Source organism: Mastacembelus armatus, chromosome 14, assembly GCF_900324485.2.
Source record: "Mastacembelus armatus chromosome 14, fMasArm1.2, whole genome shotgun sequence".
Classification (NCBI taxonomy): Eukaryota; Metazoa; Chordata; class Actinopteri; order Synbranchiformes; family Mastacembelidae; genus Mastacembelus; species Mastacembelus armatus.
In genome coordinates this window covers 4,570,843-4,590,731 of record NC_046646.1, presented here as the reverse complement: position 1 = coordinate 4,590,731, position 19,889 = coordinate 4,570,843, and the positions used below count along the sequence as shown (strand labels likewise).

At 41.7% G+C, this 19,889-nt stretch overlaps 1 protein-coding gene across 2 annotated transcripts in view; it reads left to right on the top strand.

The window, feature by feature from the left end:
* The first annotated feature begins 4,675 nt into the window (after positions 1 to 4,675).
* nrip1b (nuclear receptor interacting protein 1b) overlaps positions 4,676 to 19,889 on the top strand; it is a 33,412-nt gene continuing 18,198 nt past the window's right edge. The window contains exons 1-2 of one of the 2 annotated variants that reach the window (XM_026329366.1): positions 4,676 to 4,939; positions 9,773 to 9,854. The gene's annotated coding sequence lies outside the window, so the exon portion shown is untranslated. The remainder of the gene's footprint in view (positions 4,940 to 9,772; positions 9,855 to 19,889) is intronic. The other variant, XM_026329365.1, reaches the window with a different exon arrangement.

The window sequence follows — 19,889 nt, the reverse complement described above, 5'->3', positions numbered from 1 at the left end:
ATTATCTATGTTGTCTATCAGACAGAGTTTCATCTCTATGACGCACTTCAAGGACAAAAGTGGAATATTTACTAAGATGACTGAGATGGCTGTTTAGCATGTCTGCAATAATCCAGTCATAATCACTCTTGTCTGTTTATTTTGAACAGAGGTCATGGCTTTTCTTTTCCATCTATAATGTGGTGCACCACTAAAGACAGTTTTGTTAATGAATAATCCACTCATCATGTACCCAGTGTTGAGGCTGTAGACAGGATGACACTTTCATGATGTTGCTCAATGTTCAGCAAGCTCAGGCATCACACATGTCAGTTAAATGCAGATTTGGTCCCCTGTAATTATATATTAGAATTTAGGTACCAATAAAATATAGCCAAATTTTAGGTATAGTGAAGGAAACAAGACTGTGTGGGAAAAGAGAGTAACAATCAGGAAATTTAAAATAAAAAATACATAAACTACACCATTAAAAGCAGTTAAGTATGGGAATCAAACCTGAGATTTGGGGGAAAAAGTGTCATTAACAACAAGGTTGTTATTGTAAAATGAGAGAGTAAAAAGGGGACAAAAAGCCATACATTATATCACTGCCCACACCCCTTATTCTTAGTGTGTAACTACAATAATAATAATTAGCTTCCTTATTAAACACTAAAGATGAGCTGTTTGACCCTATATGTTAGATTATTGTGTGACTTTTGTTACATCACATCACATTGCATATTATGTTATACTTAGAGCACAACGGAATATATCCATAGCTGTGTACTTGTGTGGATAGAAAGAGTGCCTCTGTGTTGAATTTTCTCCTAGACATTGCAGCAGTGTTTGTGCATTTTACATTATAATGTGTGTCTGTTAATTACACAAAAAAAAGCCCCTATTCATACCACTTTTCCCAAACTTCAGTTTTGTTTCCCAGCACTGCTCCTCATAGATACCCATTATTTAAAAAAATCATTTATTTCCTCTAGAATGTCTAATTGTTTCTCCCTTATTTTCCCATACTCATGTTTTCTGCTTATTCCTTTATTTGCTTTGTTAACTTAAATATGTGGCCTCTGTGGGGTTTTATCCAAGCAAAACAGGTGAAGAATTTAAATATTCCTGGTCTGTCCCTCTAATGGCAGGTTTTGCTGCGTCATATGTTTTTTAGCAGAACCTTCCCTGCAGCTGCATACGTGGGGAATGTCACAACCATGCCATACTCATTCCAGTTCAAAGGTCACAGTATGGTGTGACTTCCAGTGGGCCCTCCCACTGCAGCACGCACCTGCCTCCTCCCCAAGGGAGCCTTCCTTTCCTCCAAACCTTGGGTAACACTGTGCCTGAGATTGGGGAGGAGAGGTCAGAGGTGGGGGGTTAATGTCTCCTGACGCTCCTGCTCCCTCCCTCTGAGACAATGAGGCGTCTGAATCTAAACTCCTGTCTGTTTGCACTGCTGTGCCAAAAGAACACCACGGCAGAGATGACCTTTGTCCATACATTCATCTGTTTTCCATCTACTATTTTTTCTTTACCTTGAAATATTCAGTGTAGTACAGTATGAGTGTATAGAGAACTGATTTTAAAAAGGCTGAGGTCAGATTATTTTATTCCTGGATGGAGGGACACGTCAACTCTGTACATCCGTTGCAAAGATTTGAGTGATAATCTGTCCCAGTAACTGCTCAGTGAACTCACACTGACACAGAGCTGGGTCACTGATAACCTGGCAACATTACACTGAATATCTAGTTCATAGTAATGGAACATAGGTTTGTCAGCTGTTACGTTCCTAAAGTGGCTTCACAAAACACTTTTATTTAAGTAAAGTTTGCAGTTGTTTGATTAGGAGAACAATACAGGAGAAAACAGTATTGAACATTGTTTGTTATTACATTTTAATCACTCCTTTCACTTCTCCCTTTTGACTTGCTGTCAGGATAAAACACCAGCAATTTAATTCTCATGTTCTTTCTACTTTCACAGGATTTGATAATTCTGATAAAAATTTTGTCACAAAATCCCAATCAAGCACTGTTTTACACCTGTAGTACAACAGTGTTAACAAGCATTGTAAAACATGAAAGTCCAGTCTCCTAATAATAGTTAAATGCTTGTTAGTCTACCCCTTTATAATGCACCACACTTTATCCATTTTCCTGGCTTCTTTTGTTACTGGCCACAGATGTATTAGGCCAACTCTGCAACCAGCCCTTTGACATCTGTAACCAACCTTCATTTCCTCAGCTCTGAATAGAATATATTGAACCGATTACATAAATTAAAATCAAAAAGGCCTTAGACTGTTTTTTAGGCACAATTGGTCCTTATATATTTCAGGTCAAAGGACAAAGTATCTTGCACCACATTTCTGTGAAAAGCTTTAAGGGCAAAGTTCAGCGTGTTCTGGTTGGGGGAAGGAATGAAAGGGAGGATATTGTATCTCCATTTATGTGGCATTCAGGGTCAGAATTCAAAGATGAAAGTTCACTCTGGTTCAGAGGTTACAAGGTTGAGATACCATCCAAGTTAGTTTGCTAGTGTGGTCTAACTTCACTTAAGGCTGACATTAACGGCTGACAGCTAAAATAATGCCCTGAGCAGCACTCGAAGTGCCATCAGACAACAACAATAAACGCGGCAACATCAACTTTTTATGAATAGCACTCTGGCGAGGACTTTGATCAGACTTTTAACTGCTGTTGTAGTCAAAATGCAAATTGCAGGTAACACCTTTTGTGAACAACAGCCTTGTAAAAGAAAACTATCCAATTTACCTGAGTGACATGTTGAGTGCTGCCTCTGTTTATACTACTGGCAATGAACTGAATTACTATTTAAACACCACAGCGAGGTTACAGCAGGTTAGAAAACACAGTATCCAACTGGCTGAATCCAAGTGGCCAATATCATAGCCTGACGCGATAGCAAGAACAGTGGGAAAAGGAGAAGGAGGAGCCATCCTCCCACACACACACACACACACACACACACACACGCACACACTACCCCACATTCTGGATATGAAAAGGGAAACAGAGACAGGGATGGGTAAAAGTAGGTTATGTTGTTGTGTTCCTATTCATGAGAACACTGATGTTCCCCAGGTCCTTAGAGACATTTTGTTCAAGGCCATGGTGAGATGACAGGCTACAGGCCAGTGGACCTGATAGTGCAGATTAGCACAAGATGTCAGAAAAGAAACAAAAGGGAAACTGTTATATGGAAGCATTTGGAGCTCACTTGCTGTGGAAAATATTTCTTCATCATGACGAATGGCAAAAAAATTTCAGCGAGTATGTTTGCTGTTTGTGATAGACATCCCACTTCACACTTTAGCAATACATGTTCACACCTGGGAGCTACCTCACTGCCTTGTTCAAGGGCACCTGGATAGAGTTTAAGTTGTTCATTTTCTCCACTTGGTCACTGTATTTGAAAGCAAGTAGTAAATCTCCACTACTGTGGCAGATAAGTTCTTTCGACTGTCATATCCAGGACTTAATCCAAGGAGAGGTCAAATGATTTGTTTAGAAATGCTGTTACTTTATTCTTCATTCAGCTCAACGGCCATTTTATTACCCTGCTTCATTAAAAGAGATGTGAAAGGATTACTGTATACCCTGTATTAAGGTTGCTGATTTCACTCCACCCATTTTTTCATATTAGTTATAAAACAAAATACGTGGAAATACTGTGCACAAGTTCTAACTATGGTGTAATAAATAATGCAAATACTGTTGGCCACTATTAGGTTTTATATTGGCCTGAAAACTCAAAACATTATTTATTCCAGAAATAATAAAGAAAAGAAAGTTTGGGATTGACCTACATTACAAGCATGTATATGACACTGAATTTGGGGTAGGCTACAGTAAATTTTGTGATTATGTGAGCTGACCCAAAAAATATGCAGTCTTCAAGTTACCCAGTCACACGTTAGATCAAAATATATGTGGATGAGGTTGAGATATTCCAACCTTTATTCCTTATTATGGATGATGCTCCAAAACCATTGGTTCCTTCATGTCCCATAATCATAATTTAATAGCACTTTCATTACACCTGATGACATCACCAGGGATTCTTTTCAGACTTTGGAAAGTCATTCTACAACATTTTGCACAGGATGATTCTTCTCATCATTGCAAGTAATCTACAGGCTGTGAGAGTAAAATGAGCGGAGTGCCCCTTTAATTGATTCTGTACATCCAAGAATTTTTGGAATTATCTTCCTTGTCTGTGTTGTAAAGCACTTTGCAGAAAGTACTACTTTTTCTTTTACAACTGCTCTAAAATGCTGTGGCTTAGAAGCTGCTGATACTGCTACTAGTACCTATTAGTAGTCTGTTACTGGTACTAGTACCTTTAGCATTGCTGGCTAAGTACTGTGTTGAGACTAAGTACAGCATATATTAACATAAAACAATTACATTACGATTGAAATAATAAATAGTTTAGGTAACAGCAACAAAATGAATATATAGAATAAAAAAAGCGAGCCTGTTTATGACGGCACATTATTATTATTGTTGTTGCTGTTATTATTATTATTTATATTACTATTATTATTATTAATATTAATATTAATATTATTATCGTTGTTGTTGTGGGGTGTGTGGGCAGCAGCAGAGTGAAGGCTTGTTCCTTTAAGGGTGGTGTCAGCGGCAGGCAGAGGAGGAGGAGTGTGGCTGTCTCCGCTCACTTCTGCACAGCGAGGGGACTCCGAGAATAAACAATTCCCACAGACTACACGCTACATATTTCAGCTCGCACACAGTCATAGCACCAAAAAACCTTTTGGATTAACATTTTGATTTTTTTAAAGCCTCCCTCGCCATTTCTATCTCGCTGCCAAAAGTGACAAGACAGATGCGACCGTTTTCATTGGATTTGCCTCCTCCTGTCGAATAACGATGCGCCTCTCCGGCTGACTGTGGGGTGGACAACGCAGGTAGGGGATCTATGTACTGTAGACACACGCACTGACATATCTGGAGAATTATTATAACCACCCGGGAGAAAAATCCGCGGGTGCGCATACGGGACACGGTGTCGGGGATGATCCCAGATAATAGCGTGTTTTCTCGCGGATAGGAAAGGCTGATTGTGTGTCCTAAGACGAGCAGAGACGCATATGGATATAGCGCTGAAAACGCTGCATAAAGAAGTGGAGAATGAACCTGGCCGTGTGCGGTGCTGTAGGCTTATGATTTCGTTTAATTATACCAGCCACCGTCTGTGTTCCCTGGCTACGTTTTGCCAGGTACATTGGGCCTACACGGAGGTATTCTTCGCTGTGAATGTTGCTCATTTGCCAGTGTGAATTTAACCTGACGGACCGACAGCAGCCAAATCAAATGAAACCGTTGTGCTGATTTTTAAAGTGTATTTTCTGCTATTTTGACGGCTTGGCCATGGCCTCTGCTGAAAGGATATTCACAGTCCATAGGTTAATTAAATAACACACTGTAGGGCTGCCCAAGTCATAGGAGTTATAATGTAACGTGAATACAGTTAATGTAGTTCATCACATTGGGTCAAAACAGTGGATGGCGTCCTATTTGGAAGCAGTTTTAGCACCACCAATGGCAAACACTTGTAATGTAAATTACCTGCTCCTTTAAAAGATCTTGAAGGGTTTCTGGTGAACCTCCAGGCCTTGAAACAGACAGAAATGTGGTTAAATATTGAGCTTGAGTCATAAATAGAGCTTGCAGAGGTGTTAAAATGTAGTGTTGTCCTGGATGCATTAGTCTACTTAATGAACCCCCCCCCCCCCCCTCACCCCCACCCCTGTTTGTCCACATACCAACTTCATTCTGAGCTTTTTACTCTTAAGTTTGCCTTGTATGTGTTTCTGTATTCGCTGTAGTGTCATTTTCTCACTGACAATGATGAGCATGTACAGTAAATACAGTGTAGGCGAAGGGAGTTAAAAATGTTACAAGGCATTGTTGCTACATCATCAGTGTCAAGGTAATCTTTTTAATGAACTATGAAGAGCTGTTATGTTGATTTCTAGGTTAGTTAATGATCCTTATTAATGGTGATTTTTGGCTTTGCCTTGTCTACACCACATCCTAAAAGAAAATTCAGTGTCTGTGAAACCTCCAGCCGGTCCATTCAGGTTTTGGAAGGATATTAGTTCTGCAGGCCATAAATGCAGCCGAGTGAAGTTGGTCTGTTGCAGCCTGTCACATCATTGTGTCGTCATGTCTAATATGTTTTGATAGAGTTCAAAGACTTGGATGTTTTTCAGTAACTGCCAAAGAAGCTTTGTGAATGGCCTTTGAGTAGGTGTTCATTTTCCTGAAGTGTCCTGTTGCTTTACTGGACTTTGGATCAGTTTGGAGGCAAAAGGGCATGGGCTGAAGTTTGCTGCTGGTTACAGGAAAGAGGACAGAGTACATCACCAGTTCAGGTTCTAAAAGGGCAACAGCAGCAACTTGTTTGGATGTTGTAATCAGAGGTATTTTTTTAAAGGCTTGTTCAGTTAATATGCTACACTTCACAGAACTGCTGTAACCTCGACTAACAATCTGAAGTAAGGTGGAGAAAAGTTAAACATTTTTAAAGCCCTCTAAATGCTGTCTGTATCTGGGGGGGTGCCTTTTAGCCTTGCTTTTTGTTGAGCATTTAAGCAGCTTAATTATTTGACCTGAACTTATACAAGATGTTCAAGGTATTTCAGCTTGTCCTCTGTTGCCACAGATAACTAAAACCTCCACATTTAGAGCCCAACTTTAAAGTAGGACTTCAAAGGTAGTATTGTTTGAGTGGTTTGACCAGTGTGCTGTAACTCAAAGAATTCTCTGTACTAGATGTGGCTTGATTTGACTGAGCCATCTGCTATTGTCCAGGGAGCTGCTCTTGAGTGATGTGCAGTAGTCTGCAACAGAAGCAGAAGACATTCAAATGGCCAAATGCAAATGATGTTGAGGCTGCTGAAGAGTCACAAGACTGGACTCTGCACTCTTCTCTCTTATCCACTGGCTGCCTTTTATGACAGCAAATCTTATCTGCCATCAAAACACTACTGCTGCTGTCTGGAAGTGGCATGTTTTGACATGTGTGTGTGTGTGTGTGTGTTCAAGCAGTTCCTTTGCAAATCTTTTGTGCAGATGTGCCGTATGACAAACATTAATTTCAAATTCATGCTACTTGCTGCTCCACAGTGACCCATTTCACTTTTAAACAATTTCATGTAATAGTATTTTCATTCGGGATGATGCCAGCCTCTCTAACTACTGTGTCCACTCAAAGCCCACGGTTTGTACGTTTGTCAGTCACTTTAGCAGAGATTCAGGGCAGACAAAACTGAGGGTGGCAGCCTGCTTTTTGATTGCTGAGATACTTGGCGACAAAACAAACTAATGTGCAATCTACAAGAACTAGTGTCATGCATTTACTGCAGAGTTTTTGATTTATTATAGACCTGGGAGCTGCCCAGCACTTGTGTTGTTGGCCACCGAACATTGTTCAAGGGCACTTTGACAGTAGATGTAGAGGAATAGAAGTGCATTTCTCATTTACTTACAAGCCCATACTTTGTCAGCCCTGCTGAGGAATCAAATCAGAGACCTATTGGCCATAAGCTCGTTCTCTAATTGTTTGAGCTCTTTAATATTTGTGAGGAGCATGCATTAAGCCATCATTTTGTTGTTCTCGTTGTTTGTTTATTCAGTAGACATGTTCTGCTAATAACAATAGTCAGTAGCCTATTACTATGGCTGAGATTTACACCACAACTGTGCTGTAAATTTCACAGTCAGATCACAAATCAACATGACAAAAACACTGTACCCTGGCTAGTTATTGCTCAGTTTGTTACCCCTTATTCTTAAGACAGTGTTGGCACTCCTTAGTATCATGACTCTTCTGTGTGTCTCCTGCTTCACACCCCTTATCTCTCAATGGATTTCACATACACATGTATCACACAGATTCCAGTATTATTTCTTGTTGCTGCAGTAGGGCCAGAATGCAGAGAAGTGGAATAGAAAATGTCATGAGATGGATGTGATGAAGCTAAAATATCAAGGCTTGAATGATTTAAGTGTAAACATACACAGGTTGGTTTTGTGACTGAAAATGAGTGAGGACAACACAATAGATTTTAAAGAGTGAATATGTAATACAGACATTAGAATTAACACTGGGGCTCCGTCATCCAAGCAGATTTTAGGTTAGTCAGGCTGAAACATAAAGAAGCATATGGAAACCTGGGCTATTTACTAATCAGAATGTATTACTAGTATATTTTCTCAGAATATTCTGTCACTGAAATACCCACTGAATCATACACGATCACATCACCACATCAGAAACCCAATGAAGCTGATTTTGCATGTTTAAATAAAAAGATCATTATGCAGGCAGGTTGAGTGTATTCCCTCTCCCTCTATGTTCTGTGTAAAAGATAGGGTTTTAGTGAGGGCTTTCAGTTATAGCAGGACTATCTCATTCTGAGACAATCACTCCTGCTCCTGTTGGTGCTTCTGTCATGAACAGAAGGCAACCAAAGTCAATGGCACTCATTTTGATGACAATGCAGGAACTGCTAAATGTGTCTTTACAACCATCACTCCTGGATGATGGCTGCAATGCAAGGAAGAAAGATAGACACCTCCGCTGCAACACCTGATAGCTATACTAGCCAGAGCTCATCTGTTGAGTGATTCCCGCCTCCCACCTCTTCCTCATTCCCCTTCACCCTCACCTCTGACTCTCTGCCCCTCTGCCTTCACGCTTCCACTTGGCCTTGGTGCAATGACAGGCCCTTCAATTATCTCCACCAATTGATCGCTGCTGATTGCAATTACTATGAATTATTTAGACTCTGATGAAATTGCTCTGTAAATAGGAAGCAGCCAAAAAAGATGAAGATATTGCAGGTCAGATAAATTAGACATTACCCACGTGAAACATTGGCCTGGTTTGAAAGCAACAGCTGTTCAACCTCAACTGTGCCTGTCAGTGAAGAGAGTGGCAAGAACAGCAACAGGCTACCTTGTGCTGTGGTAACAGAGGTATGAGCTCAACCCTGAACTTCTACTGATATGTGTAAGTAAAAACTGAGGGGATGCAGCGTGGAGCAGCAGACCTCTTGGGTCATGTCCTGGCCTGGATGGTGTAGTTATAGCAGAGGAGAGGAGTGTAACTCACTACCTCACTCCTTCCCTCCCCACCTCTCCTGCTTCTCTTGCTCCTGTAGCAGAGCTGCTGTCCCCAGGCTGTAGAGGTGGAGTAAGAAGGTATCTCTACCACTGTGGTGAGCGTGTTTCCAGGATGCTGCAGTCAGACAAGGGGAAGGTCTCTGCTTTGCCACAAGCAAACCAGTGTCACATGTGTGACAGAGTGGGCAGGCTGATCATAAATAAGAGGCAAACCTAGCCTGTGTGTACATGTAATGTGGTGCAACAGCCTTATTTTCTTAAAGAGGGATACATGTCTACATGTCTGTTGCTTTTTGTGGAAATTGTTTAGCTGCAACATTCAGAAGATGTTAATGGTTTAATCTTCAATAATACAGCAGTTGATTCCAAGGATCATAACAAACATGAGCTTGTTTCGTGCCTCAGTCCCCAAAAAAAAACACCTTCTGACCGGCATCAGACAAGGCTACTGCATGTTGTGTACTAAATGCAAGGTGGTTTTCCAAACGTATTATGGTATATGTCCCTGGTGTAGTCTAAGAAGCCTAAGGGTTGAAGGCTAGAACAATGGGTCACGAAGTCCAGAGAGTGTGGTTGGCTGTTATTCAACTCTGTCCTATTTTAACCAGGTTATGTGGCAGGAGTGCAGAGGAGAAGCTGGGGCTAAGTGAAAATGCCACTCATTCCTGAAGAGTCCCTGGCCTCGTCAAGGTTAGTGGCTTGTCTTTGTAAGTTGAGGGATTGATGCATGAGCCTGTCTGGCGCTGAATTCAAAGTCCAAGGCTGTCACAGGCAGCGGCTCTCTCCCCCTCCGTCCCTCCAACTCTCCCTCCCTCTTTTTTCAGGCTATCACAGGGCCCCGTCCTTCCCAACTTCTTAGCAGCCTGTCCTTTTGGGAACCTTGAGCAGCAGAGGCAAGGACACAGCGTCTGGTGCAGTAAGCCTGTGCAGAGGGGGAGGCTTTACGTAACGTTCTGTTTTAAACATGGGTGTATGACTTCCCTGACACGGAGCAGTGCAGTGCAGATCTGCACAGCTCACAGCACATGTCCCCTCACCCTCCCCCCACCCCTTGGACCCCCTCCCTCCCCCTGGACAAGGAGGGGGCAGAGAGATCTCGGCAACTTAATTATATCTTTCTCTTTTAAAAGCTTTCATTTGAAATTAAATTTTCCCAAGCAATTAACTAAAGAGGAGTTTTCAGAATTTATGAATGAATGATGGATATATTGCACAGGACGACAAGGGAGGGAGGGTGAGAGAGAGGTAGGAGGAGAGGGAGCTGTGGATGCATATGCATTATATGCTTCCAGGTTATGTCCTACGTGAAATTCGGGTAAGTTCAGGTGTCATTAAACTTTGTACCTGAGCTGCTCTGTGCCACCAATTTAACAGCACTTCAGTGGTCATAGTACACTTTTGTACTGCCAATATTGGGGTTACTTTCAGTGTAACCTTGTGAACACCTACATACGTGGACATTGCTTGGCTTTGCAGTGTGTGTCTCCCCCCTCGTTCAGACCCATATTCATTTTCAGACCAATATCTTATAGAAGATGGATAAAACTTGCTGAATTATGGTATGTACTGCATTCCCCAAATCCTCTCTTGGCTTGAACTGTAATTGTGTAACTTTTAGGTTCTAGTGATGAGCTGAATTGTTGCTGGGCAACAAGGGACCTGTGCGGGTGGCCGTGGAGAGTCGGAGCTTTGTGAGTTCAGCTAGATCTGCAGCACATTACTCAGGTTTCCAATAGAAGAATATCACTGAATCCCACCATGGAATACCAAATTTTTTGCATTTTATTCCATGGTAGATGAGCTATCATATTTTAGTACACTCTGTCCTCTAAGATGCATCAGAACAGCCTTGTAACAGCTCTGAATTTTCAGATGCGCTTCACTCCATTTAAGATTTGCCAATGAATGCATAAACAACTCGTTGCACTTTCAGTAAATATCTTTTATCAGAACATGGTTAAAAAAAGTGGCACATCTCTAAATTAAAAATGAAATGAATGGCCTTCCACACCACGAAAGAAAGACAAAGGACTGGTGGCATAACCCTAGTCTCCCTCTTTCACTGAAAGTGGTCTCTTGAAATTCTGAAAAATGCTGTCCTTTTGTGGACCTCCAACCCACATGTAATCCATTAGTGAGGTGGTGGTATTCAGTGCATCCTCACTAGGGTAAGTAAACAGACCTAAAGAATGTGGTTCAGAAGTACAGCTTTCTTGCTTTCTTATAACTGTGTTAGAAAGCTCCCAGTAGTAGAGTGTCCATTTGAGAGGAGATGGAGAGCACTGGGCTGATGACTTGAGGCAGTCATATGACCTATTACTTAGGGAAAATGGACTGGTGACCAGAAGATTGCTGGCTCATACTCTGCCCACCCTCTGCCCTTGAGCAAAGGCAATTAACCTGGATTCCTCCAGTAAATATCCAGCTGTAGAAATGGAAAGAGATGTGCAAGAGTGATAATCGTGTAAGTGACTTTGAATAAAAGTGTCCACTAAGCAGGAAGATTAATACAGCTAATAGAATCATTGCTTGTGTTTTCAAGTTATCAAGGACCCAGGATTGCTGAACATGTAGAGTAGGACATAGTCAGCCTCCTCCCTCTTTTCAGTCTTTGTGCACTCTCCCATACACACACACTCAGACTTCTCTCTTTTGCTTTGGCATTAAACTGGAGCATGACCTTGACCTGATTGCTGAGGAGGCTTTTTAAGCAACTCTCCAGAAGGAGATCCAATCATGTGACACCCTTCACCTGGCCTCATCCCCTATCCTCTCTCCTGAGCTTGTATGTCTATGAGGATGAAGGGGTGGAGACACTCGCCACAGTGCTGCATGCAGCTGCAGGGGCCATCATTCAATTGTGTGATCACTTCAAGGTCAAACGGGGTTAAGGTCATGTCACACTGGGCAGCGCAGCTCCAGTGATCTCTGCACTTATCTGAATTTGGGGCTGGCCAGCCACAAGTTTCCACCCTGTTTGACTGTGGTGACGAGCTGAGCAGGTTTAGTCATCTTTCCATTCTCAATCACTGATACCAGCATATGTCAGGGAAGGTTGTTTCGTGTCCAGAATGATTCATGTCCAGAGTGAGCTGGCTGCTAGGATTTGTGTTATTGCAGTTGCCTTTACTCACTCCCTCCAGCTGCCTTGCTGTTTAAAACCACGCTGGCTCACTGTCTTGCTTTAGAGCATGCTACTGTCTCAGAGTATTTTTATGCTAGTACATTAACATTTCTGCCCCCTGGATATGTTTACCATATGGTGGGGTAAATCAGGAAACCGGCCCACTTGTTAAAACTGCTTTGATACTTTGTAGCCAAACACCAGTCTTTGTACATATGAATCAGTCATTTTTCACTTTTTCTGATTATTGTGTTCTTCAGTCAGTATATATGGAGAACTGTACAATCACAGGGATGCACTGTTTCCCTCAGGTTAGATGAAGCTGATTATGTTGCTTTTATATGTACTGTAGCACATGTGACAGAAAAAAATGAGGATATTTTTATCTGTTCTTTAAATTCTAACTTGCCCATCATTAGAATGTTTAAAATTAAGAAGCTTAATCTGACAATTTGTTAAAAAGTCCTACCTCTCAAAATGGGCTTAATTCTGTATCTAACATGACAGGCATCCAGACTGTCAACAGGGCAACTATATGAAGCAAAAACTAATTTCTATTCCCTTTTTTGTTTTCACAGAAATGTAATTTTTCTTTACTTTCCATTGGGCTAGTAATTCTCCAATGCTGCACTTCTCGTCTCGCTGTAAGATTTTTAGAGCACAAGCTGAGACATACCATATTCTTCTGCTTTAATGAAACTAACTAATCATGCTGGAAGAAGTAAGGAATTATACAAGACTGTTGCATTAGTTGCTACTAACCGCAATTGGTCTTTGAGAGAAAACGATTCTGATATTCATATTCCTTGTATCTTTTAGAATTTTAGTTGACAAATATTTAAATTGACATGTAGTAATTGTTTATTTGTACCATAAGACTTTTACCCAACACCTCATAAGCTTTCTTATCTATGTGCACAGTTAGACAGGTGCTCACCTGCTAAGATTTGGTATTGTCAGACGTACTGCTGACAATTGCTGCCCACCTGTGCAAATTAAGTTCACATGCACGTACACACACACAAACACAAACACAAAGCAAACTATAATATAGAAACCTATAACTTGTATCAGTCAGGTAGATTTTCAGCCTATAGTCTATCAGAGGGGCTCCTTCTGTGTAATAATAGTATTATGTCCGAAAAGGGCAGCCGAACTGTGGCTAACTCATATTAAGTTAAGCTCTTTTTGGGGTTATAAAAAGTACTGGAAGCTATAGTAATGCTTGTATAACATGTAGGATCTTTTCTATACACACACCTACACACACACCTAGGGTTAGCCCAGAGGAGCTGTGCGCTTGTGTAACTGTGTTTACACGACTGGGGCTGGTGCTGGCACAAAAGCCAGACGAATGTGGTTTATCCAGGGCCTCTTTCTCTCTAAGCCACCTTCCCTTCCATTCATTGTTGACCTTGGTGCTTATGAGGAGGCAGGACTTGACCTACATCCACCTCCTTAACTGGAAGTAGAACCTCCACCAGCCCCTGCTGAATAAAGAGACCTGACACCCTATTCTGCTTTTTCCAACAACCATTTTCTCTCTGCCTTTGGTCATGTTTGCTGCACTGTACACACAGATGTAAGGTTACTGCGCAGCTCCCCCATTTTTGCAACGTGTCTGGCAGCAGAAGAAAGTAGAGCAGCGGGCTTCATGACTTGTCTCTGAGGCACCAACATATCTGTGTGCACTAGGTCACCATTAGCACACAGGGGCTTAACACCGGGCTGGGGAGAGTTTAACAGCAGGTCAACCCTCCTCTGGTTTTTAAAGTAGTGTCTAACTGTGGCTGATGCAAATGAGTACACACAGAAACACATAGTGGCCAGCATCAGGCAAACAGTGTGACACTGGGTTGCTAACATAAGGCATGCTAATATTCAGAAACCGTTTTGTAAAAGATTTGTGTAACCTAGCCACAATTTTTAAATCTACATACAAAAGTTATGCTTTAGGTTTGGGCTAAGATGTGACAAATGTGGCTTATTATAAAAATGGCAGCACACTACAGCAGAATAATTATCAGTTTAGTAAGTCTCTTTAAGGTAAACGGTTTGAAAAGTTAATAATTAAATATCACTGTCACTCCTACAAATTTAGCTCTTCAATAGAAACTAAACAAAGGTTGCTAAGCGACACCAAAGCACCAATGAGTGATGATTGTGATCATTTATGGCTGGTGCATTATTATTTAAATTAGCACTAAAAGGTGTATGTTGAGTAGATATTCACACTGGATTTAAACAGGAATCCAACACTAATACAAAGGGTATTGCAGAGCAAACTGTTTTCTAAATGAATATAATTCTCAGCCGTTGTCAGAGGTGGCGTACCTGTCAAGGAGAGCCGTGGTTAATGTATGGAGAGATTACAAACACAATGCATACGTAAGTGCGGCCTAATGACTGAAGGGTTTGCATAGAAGCACCATGCGTGATCTGAGATACATCATGAGCCCTAACCCACAGAGGAGCATTCAAAGGGGCCAGTGACATGCTACCAGGCATTAGGGCAGCTCCCAGGTCAGTTAGCCCATAATATCTTCCCTAGTACAGAACACATTTTTTTCTGGATATGTCATACCTTCATGGGTGCTAAATGACTGTAAAAAAGTGAGTACCTCTGTGTTTAAATAAGGCAGAGTATCCTATTTAGCATTCTGAGATAATGGCTGCCTACAAGAAGAGATGTTGAAATCAGGAGGTGGGCTAAACTGGGGAGGCCGGTAGATGGTGTTTAACCTCAGGAGCAGTTGTTGTATCAAGGCGTGGGAGGGTTTTTGCCAAACATACAACAGGCTGGCTGATAAGGGTCACTTCTATTCCAAAGGCCACAGGAACACATCACCAGAATGCAGGGACTCATCACAGAGAAGTCTCTGAGTCTGCCGTTTTAAAGTTCTTTTCTTCCTTTGTTTCCCTAACTCTCTTGCTTTTACTGTCTCCTTCGATCATGCTCTGCAGAACTCACAATCTTAGGGAGGGGAGGAAAAAAAAGAAGAAAAGTGGGTCAGGGCGACCTATTTTTTTTTCCCACAGTTCACAGAGGCAGAGGGTGGTGGTGTTATCGTCAGTTAGACGAGGAGCAGGGCCTGATGGGGAGGCAGGGCCTTGTCGCGAGACGCAGCCACTCAGAACTGGGTCAGCAGCAAAGGCTACATCTTGTAAACGGCTTGTCATACTGGGGAGAAAAGCTGCAAATGAACCATAGATTATACGCCCCAAGCTGAGCACTGAGGTCTCTCCTCACTCCCCAGCCCCACACTTTAAAAAACACATGCACATATAAGCCTTACAGTAGCACAGAAGTCTCTGAAGCACTGCCACCTCCTATAAGTTTCTCTCATCCCTTTCCAGTCTCCAGTAATGCAATAGTGTTTGATTACTGCAGTCAGACCTGACAAGCCCGAGCCACATGCGCTTTTAAGTAAAGGATCTTTTCACATTTCATTTTCTGACACACGGGTGCTGCTTTCTAAATATAGCCTGCTTTCTCCCAGATTTGCTTGACTTTATTCAGGTTAGGTTATTTATTGTACCAGGCTCAACTGTGGTTTAGAAATAAGCAATACAGATGCTTATTCAGCTGCAGTGACCTCTTTGCATATCATCTGTGCCAAAGCCAGACACATGAATAGATAATTTGCTTACATGAGCCCTCAAGAGATATTATTATTTCTGACCAAAACCCATTTCCTTTAGCTCACTGTGGTAAACCTTTCAATGGAATCCCATTACCAGGGCACTGGTGGTTAAACCAGACCGATGACTGTTGTTGACTCAGTGGTGATTAAATGTTGCACATGTTGATTTTTGACAAATTGCACTTAAGCTGCAGAGAAGAAATGATCCAGAGTCACCATCTATAGATTTTAGATATTGATTCACAGGGGCCTGTGCCATCGCTCGTTCTTTCAAATCCTTCAGGTCTTCCTTTCATGTCTCAGACAGACAAAGCGGTGTAAACACTGCTGCGTCTGTTGTACAGAGCTAAGACCTTTAGAACTGAAAATCAGGGCTTATTCTTGTACTGGAGTCTGCTTATGGAGCTATGCAATTTTCAGGCAGTAAAGCTCACTCATATTTCACTATGTGGAACAAATCTGCCTGTAATGAATCTCACAGGACACCATGGTGCCTCTACAACCGACTCTGCTATTTGGCTCTTCTGCAGGGGGGATCTATAGTGGGTCTTTTAATATTTCAACACACCCATCTCCCTGATATGAAAAATAGATTTTTGGATTTCATAATAAATCAACACAAGGTTCATTAGAGTTTGCGTATTTTCCTATATCAGTTCCAGCTAATGTTAATCATATTGGTTACACTCTGTGTAAAAATAGCCCTATTAGCCAAGGTGTCACACTAACAAACATAACATAATATCCCGAGGTGGGGCTAAACATGGTGGGGGATCGGATTAGCAGCAAGAGTAGTGTATTAGTACACACTCCCAGCTCTCTTCGGTGTCACAGCTCCCAAGCCCTGTCACTGCCGGGCAGTAGACCTAGCTAATGTTATTCTTAGCCCCAGAACTCTGTACGCCCCGAAAGCCCCTTAACGCTAATTGAGGAGACTGCTCATGGCTCATGTCGCTCAACAACAACCCCTGAGGGGGGATGTATATGCGTCACCATCTTCCTTGTGTGTGTGTGTGTGTGTGTGTGTGTGTGTGCGTGTGTGTGTGTGTGTTTGTGAAGGTGAGACATGCTGAGCAGTAAACCAGTCAGAACCAGTACTTGCTATTCTAACCAGTGTTTTTTTGGGGGGTTTTTGTTTTTGTTTTTTTGTGAGTGTGCTACCACAGTGCCTTTAGCAGATGGTTTCCAGCAGGTCTGCATATGACATGTGATAACATTACAGTTTTGAAAGGTCAGGCATAAAGAGAACTAGTGGGAGGGCTAGGCCAGTTTCCGAGTGTCCAAATCTGCACACAAGCTACTATGTAGTGTATGTATGTAATCTTTGAAAGGCCTTTTATGAATTTTCTAACGCCCAGTTTTTAACAGTTTGCTTCTAACAGGGCAATGCAAATATTTACTGTAGTACTTGAACTTTAGTGGCCTGAGTCACACTTGCAGAGAGAGTGCCACAATATTTGCATGCTGATAATATCCTTCCCTGTGCTCTGCATTCATGTAAGACAGTGCAGAGCCGGACTTTGGACTATGGACCATGATGTTTACTTTGGAAAATCAGAGGTCTTTATTGGGATCCAGCAGGTCATCATCAACCTGTCAAAACACTGACTCTGAGACACCACCCCCTCTCTAAGTAGAAAGTGGTTGGATGGTATGCTCTCATCCTTGGAAAAGTGACTGGAATATTTGTTTTGAAGTTACTAGTCACTGTGTGCTGATGGCTGAGAGCAGAACATGCAGGAAAAACAGCCTGGAATTTCCTTGTACATAAACCACACCCCTGGAGTGGATGCCCCATCTCATCACACAGGTGTATTCCATAAAGCAACCCCCCACCCTTCCCAAACACACACACACACACACACACACACACACACACACACACACACACACACACACACACACACACACACACACACACACACCAATACCCTTTCCTGAAATGGCACAGGGCTTGTGCATAAAGGAGGAGGAGGTCTTGTTTAAAAATATATCCACGCAGGCTGGTCAGACATTTTGAAATTCTGTTTCTATCACAGTCTGATAGAGAGGTTAAAGATACAGCATCCTGATAAATCTCTTCCCACCAGGGGGAAAAGATAAGGAGTGGCGTAGATTGAATAAAAGAGTTGAAGAGAAAGGGGGAGGATTGTGTGTGGGAGAGGGGGGTAGGAGGGCTGAGATGTCTATCAAACCCATGTGAAGGTTTTTTTTTTTTTTTTTTGTCTTGCAAATCCAGTTCAAGGGCACCCGCAGGCGAGGCAGCTCTCGCTCTTGCCGTGCCAGCGTTGCTGCTCAAGGTCATAAGAGCCAGCCCTGTGACATTAAAGAGGAACAGGAGGGGGGAACAGGCTGGGAGGGGGATGGGGGAGTAGCAAAAACCATCAACCACAGACATGCACACAAACATAGAATCGAGTTGTAGCAGGAAAAGTAGCCTTCAACTGCCTGAATCTTTCCTGTGACTTTCCGCACCGCTGTCTGGGTCTACAGTGGATTTTGTAAGGGCAAGAGCTTTTTAAGGGCAGTAATGAGAGTGTCTTATTCTCTCTGCACAGTGCCAAGAGATGCTTGGCTAACTGCTTTGTAGTTGCCAGCCACACATACAGGCAGCATTGTGTGTGTGTGTGTGTGTGTGTGTGTGTGTGTGTAAAAGAGAGAAAGAGAGAGGAAGATGGAAGAGAGAAGAGTCACAGTGATAAACCTCAGGGGAGGGAGGTAGAGAAGCGAAAAAAGGTCTTAAAGTTATTTAAAGGGACAGCGAACCAATGGCAAATGTTCCTTAGTTTAGGGTTTGCGCTAAAATGAGTTTTAGCTGCAGTACAAATCAACTATATAGCATCTGCAGGTGCTTTCAAATGGAAAGTAAAGTTGTGATTACAGGTTCAGGTGTAGTAACTGTTACTTATTATAAGTTACCCTGATAACAAAGGCAGCTAAATGGCTACAGTCTAAATGTAAACATTTTGGTACATTGACTCACCATTTTAATGGAGTCAAGCCTACCCTCTCAAATGGGTTCCTGAAGTGCTCATGTTACCAGTGTTTCCCACAACTCAGAAGTACATTATACACATGGTGAAGTCAGAGAGGATAGACTAGTGACTGTAAGCCTTCAAAATGGAGAAGATTTTTGAGCGTGTGTATAAGTAATAAATATTGGTGGCGTTCCTTCTAGCTGTCTCACTGTCACACTGTCATGCTTACCACGAATCAGAGTCACTGTCAATGTTATTACTAACACCTCCACTTTTCTTACTATGACAAGTCAAAATAATCTAGGTGGAGGTTTATGTAATATATAAATGTTTACACTATAATGGTGCTATTGTCTTGGAATAATGATACATTAATGATAACTAATGATAATATTTAAATAAAATTTACAATATGCTAGGGTGGTTATGACCTAAATAAGGGGAAAAACACTTTAAGATTATGACCTGTATTGTGATAGACATATCTCACCTTCATATCTTTAGTATGCTATACATATGATTTTCTAAGCTGAAAGGAATTTTTGATAAGCATGGGCCCCTTTTAATGCATTTTCTGGCAGGTGAGTCAGTGATAACCGCTATGTTTTTATGCTATGTTTTTAATTTTTTTATTTGTTGGTTTATTTATAAAGGAAAGTACAGATCAATAACCCCTGTTCTTTATGCACCAGAGTTATTCAGGCTGTTTATCTATCTATAGTCCATAAACTGATATTCAAAGTCAACTGTAATGTTGTTATTATAGAGCTGCCATGTATGTAAAGTCTGCAATATCAAAAGTGGCCCTTTTGTTTTATGTGTTGATGTCATAAAAATAAAATCACAGAATATCAACCAGGTATACCACGAGGACAGATAATAGAGTGCAGTATATAGTATCCATGGCCTGACTTGCTTGTCTACTTTTTGTTTACATTGTTGTCATGTGTTGACTGGTCAATCAGGTATCAGCTTGCAG